General features: G+C 42.3%; 2 protein-coding genes across 5 annotated transcripts in view; one reads left to right on the top strand and one right to left on the bottom strand.

The window, feature by feature from the left end:
- Positions 1 to 3,355, bottom strand: part of LOC122247403 (uncharacterized) — a 24,970-nt gene extending 21,615 nt beyond the window's left edge. For both annotated transcript variants that reach the window (XM_086541795.1, XM_043006704.2), the window contains exon 1: positions 3,016 to 3,355. The gene's annotated coding sequence lies outside the window, so the exon portion shown is untranslated. The remainder of the gene's footprint in view (positions 1 to 3,015) is intronic.
- Positions 1 to 5,000, top strand: part of NaPi-III (Na[+]-dependent inorganic phosphate cotransporter type III) — a 67,656-nt gene that overhangs the window by 21,325 nt on the left and 41,331 nt on the right. Inside the window, exon 2 of one of the 3 annotated variants that reach the window (XM_086541793.1) lies at positions 909 to 956. The exons of the other annotated variants lie outside the window; for them this stretch is intronic. The gene's annotated coding sequence lies outside the window, so the exon portion shown is untranslated. The remainder of the gene's footprint in view (positions 1 to 908; positions 957 to 5,000) is intronic. 3 annotated transcript variants of the gene reach the window in all.

Raw genomic sequence — 5,000 nt, forward strand, 5'->3', positions numbered from 1 at the left:
TACAGTTTATTCTGCGTGGTGTTGCTGCTTGCCAAGCGCTTATCGGCAGCGATTGATCAACTATTAAGATTCGTGTTTTTTTGCTTCTTCTTTTTAGAAGATTGGATAATACTTACGTTCAGCGAGTAGTCTATCACGGTCTGTATGCATGCACGCGCATGCATACATACATACATACATACATACATATATATATATATATATATATATATATATATATATATATATATATGTGTGTGTGTGTGTGTGTGTGTGTGTGTGTGTATGTGTGTGTGTGTATGTGCGTGTGTCTGTCTGTCTGTCTGTCTGTCTGTCTGTGTGTCTGTGTATCTGTCTGTGTATATGCATCCATACATACTTGCCAACCAAAGTTTTCCCTAACTTGCCCCTCAGATCCTAAAATCTCCTTCCGAGACGCACTTGACTTCAACGAGTCAGGCGATTCGAGTCACCCATCGGATTCTGAACTCATCCGCCTTTTCCATCATACTCACGGCCACCAGACTCATTCCACACCCATTAGACTCGCCCTTTGCCTATCAGACTCACCCCATACCCATCAGACTCACCCATACCCAGTAGACTCACCCCATGCCCATCAGACTCCCACACCCAACAGACTCACATCCACACATATCCAACTCACCCATCAGACTCACATCCAAACCCATCAGAATCATCCCATATCCATCAGACTCACATCCACACCCATCAGAATCATCCCATATCCATCAGACTCACATCCACACCTACGTAACTCATCCGACACCCATCAGACTCACATCCATACCCATCAGACTCACCCTACAGACACCATAAATAACCCATTAAGACACAATCCCCATTAACCCTTATCAACTCTTCACCCATAAAAATCGTGACGTGACAGTAATTCATTTTCCTTACAGGAGCTGATATAGCGCAGTACAAAGCATAGTTCGAAGGCGCCTAGTAAGGTGGGTATGCCAAGAACTGATTTTGGGGGGTGTTTGTACTTCCTTCCTTGGGGTCTGAGTTGGGGTCACTTTGGTGTTTTTATTTTTTTTTTTTTTTTAGGGGGGGGGGGGGGATTGTTAGGGTCGTTTGGGTTTTAGTGTTCTTTCCAAGGGGGTGTAGGGTGTAGATTAGGGTTCTCGTTAGGGTCAAGTTGGAGTTGTGGGGATCTTGAGGTTAAGGACACGGAGATAGAAGAGGTCATATAGTGGTGTCTATTCTTCTTTCTCTGGGAGTTTTCTGAAGTAGGTCAGATGAAGTGAGCCTCTTAACGTTAGGTCATAAAGAATGGGTTATTGGTTATCATCTCCATCCGCCTTGACTTATTAATTATAATAATTATCATGATTATAATAATTTTTGGCTATTATTGTTATTATTAGCATTATTATTAGCATTATTAGCATTATTATTGGTATTATCATTATCGTCATTACTATCATTACCATTATTATTTTTTTTGTTATCGTTATTATTATTATTATTGTTGTTGCTGTTGTTGTTATTACTATTATTATTATTATTATTATAATTATCATTATTATTATTATCATTATTATTATTATCATTATTATTATTATCATTATTATAATCATTATTATTGTTATCGTTATTATTTGTATTATTATTATTATTATGATTACCATCATTATCATAATTATTACTATTAACCTTATATTCTATGATTATCATTATTACTATAATTAGTATTATTATCTTCATTTTTCTTTTTTTCGAAATTCGTAACTTCACGCCAAAAACCAAGGTGCGTCTTGGCACTATTGAAATATTAACAAAGCCGTTTTTAGAGAGATTATATATATATATATATATATTATATATATTATATATATATATATATATATTATATATATATATATATATATATATATATATATATATATATATATATATACTCATAATTTAGATTTCTTTTAAATTATCAGAATGAAAAAATTATAATAAAAAAATAGCTATTTAAAAAAGCAAAAGTAAAGGAGAAAGTTGTTAACCACCTGAATTATTTCATTGACCGTATTTTGTATTTTACACATGCGATAAGGGTCCGAGAAGAGCCGTTTTGGCTTATCTCAATGGGGTCCTATTAGTTTTTTCTCCTTTTCTTTTCCTCTGTTACTGGGGTCACCTCAGGATTTCAGTTTTTTTTCGGTTAGAGATCTATAAAAGGGGTGGCGTTTCACTGGGGTCCAGTTTCATACCAAGGGTCAGTTGGGGAATCAGTGATCTTACAGGTGATGTAAGATTCTTGAATAAGGTTGTATCAACTTCTCACTAGAGGTCATTTTAAGCTTTGAATTGTTTCATAGTCTGGCTTCGGTCAGTTCATAGTTCCCTCGTTTTCTGATAGGAGCCACTTTCATGCCCTACGGGGGTCACTTTTATATTTCACTGGGGGTCACACTGACGATTCTCTATCCGACCACGTTGGATAGGGTGCTCCCTTAGGGTTTCACTGTTTTTTTTTCTTTCTTTCTTTTTTTTGAGGTCACTTTCGAATCTTTCCTGGGGTCATAGTGAGATTTTTTTTTTTTTTTACTAAGGTCACACTGAGATTTCTTACTTGGGGTCACTTAGTCTCAACTGAAGTGCAATCATTCTCATCAAGTTGAGTCCGGGGTTTCAATAAGGTTTCACTGGGGTTCGGTTCATATTTCATATTAGGTTCAGAATTGGTATTTGAGAAAGTACCCCATCACATCCCTGTCTCTCCCTGACCCCATGCTGACGTATGCCGTTGGGAGAGGATGGGGAGGGGAGGGGTGGGGGCTGAAGAAAGTTTAACGTAAGATGAAGATTTAAATATGCATGCTTTTGTTCAAGTATATTGTTTTTTTGTGTGTTTTTGTTTTTGTCGATATTCCTTTGTTCAACTTTAGACCTTCCTATGCTTAATTAGTCCACATTTAAACCTTTTGATCTTAACCGTTATTTTTTTCACGAATCCTCTTTATTTTCATCTTTCTCTTTCGCTCCTTGCAAACGTCGTGGTTATCCACTTACCGGGAATTCGCTTTTTTAAACCTTCGTTGAGAGGCGCGCTGTCAAGTAACCAGCGAGCGAGCTCTTAAAGTGGGCGTACCCTCAGGGGGCCTCTAAGATTGGCTGGCTGAGGAGGCGTGTGTCTAAGTGTGTGTGCGTGTGTGTGTGTGCGTGTGTTTGTGTTTGTGTGTTTCTATCTGCTTTTTTTTATGTGTGTGGATGTGGGCGTATATGTGTTATGTTTTTGTGCGTATGCGTGTTTAAATGTGTTTGTATGTATATGTGGATGTGTTTGTTCTTGTCTGTGTGTATGGGAATGTGCGTGCGTGTGCGCAGAGACCTATTCACCGCACGTCGCTGTCTGATACTGATAGTGGCACTGAAGGTTGAGTCTCTTCAGGTACTAAAAGCCATGGGCTGCTTCTCGTCAACAGATACGATCATGAGGTGTTCACGCGGTAAAGATCACAAGTAAAGTTCGTGATTAGGTGCCTGCTATCACTTATCGGATTCTTTTTCATCTGTCCTAAAGAGGCATTGTTTGTTCGATGGCTCTACAGGCTGTTCGTCCCTGTAGCATGCAGAGGAGCGTGCAAGCTCGCATGTTCGTTCCAGAGGCGAAATGTGTGCATGAGACCGAGGTGGCCGTGAACCCAAGCGATGGCCGTCAGCGGTCCTCTGGCCCGGCCGTCTTCACATGGTGGACGACCCGTTACCGCCGACACGATCAAGGATCTCCCCTTGTAGCGCCCCTCTCCTTCGCCCTCACTCGTCGGGAGTTATCCATGTGGCAATAATCTCCCCAGGGAGGGCTTTCGCCGTCCAAGGGGCTGGAGGGCTCAGGCATGCGGGCGGCGAGGGGGATGTTACGTGCGGGTGACGTGCGGGTGACTGCTGCGTGAACGGCACGTGATTGCCCGCTGAACTGCACCTCCTCCCTGCGCTTCGCCTGCGCTTCGCCTCCGCTACAGCCTTCTCCCTCCTTCGCTGGGTTTCTTCTCTTTCTCGCTTGCGTTTACTTCATTCTTCGATTTCCATTCGATTTTCTTGTTATCTCCGCGCATTTGAATAATTCTGTGTCGATTGACCCTTCTGGTTAATTGAGTGTGTCTACTCGTATCGTAGTCCTGGCAGCTGTGCTATGTTGTGCAATTTTGTGCAATGTTGTTTCCGAACTTTTTAGCAGAACCAAGACCACTTTTTTCTAAGTTTTTATCCATATCATAAAAGCCTGAGGCTGCCTCATCAGATATCACGACTTCGCAATAACTGAGTTAAACAAAGGACTAGACACACGAGTATCCTTCAAGAATGTTATGAGAAGCAAAGGAAAGCATTGCACACGAGGACGATGTTACCGCTTGCCTAATAGCTTCATTATTATAATCTCGAATCCGATTTTGCAGTTGTTTGAGCGGTTACAACCAGAACTACATCGACAGTTAAGCTGTTACTCATGACATGTTTTTAGGGGGATAAATCTATTTCGAAATGATTCATGACTCTCCATCATCTGGTCGCACCATCAGACATACTTGACCCCCCCCCCTTGACACTGCCTCCCAACCTTCTCTCTTGTCACACTTACAATGACGTGGTTGTGACGTGGTTTCTGACGTCAACGGGAGGGCCGTTAGACTTAACCTCCAGCCCAAGTCATCATCGGTAAATCACACACGTGCCCAAGGATGTCGAGCTCATCGTAACCTCAAAGACCGCCCCCTCCCCCTCTAACCCCGCCCCTGCCCTTCCTGAAGCCTCCCTCATCTTCACCTCAGAGGACGCGAGGAGCACCACGAGGCGAAGGAAGTAGGTGAGGGAGCCGGGTGGGTAGGGGAAGAGGGGGGGGGGGGCGTTGTTATCACATGACTTTGCTAAATGCTCCCCGTGTGCGTAACTCCGGCGGATGATGCAAGAGTTCAGAGGGGACGAATTCATTACGGCGGGAGGCTCCATCGGCGAAGAAGGCTTGGCCGTCGTGGCCGGAGAGCGAAGAGCCCCAGGTA

This window comes from Penaeus japonicus, unplaced genomic scaffold (assembly GCF_977035675.1).
Source record: "Penaeus japonicus unplaced genomic scaffold, GWHDUDI00000001_assembly GWHDUDI00000011, whole genome shotgun sequence".
Classification (NCBI taxonomy): Eukaryota; Metazoa; Arthropoda; class Malacostraca; order Decapoda; family Penaeidae; genus Penaeus; species Penaeus japonicus.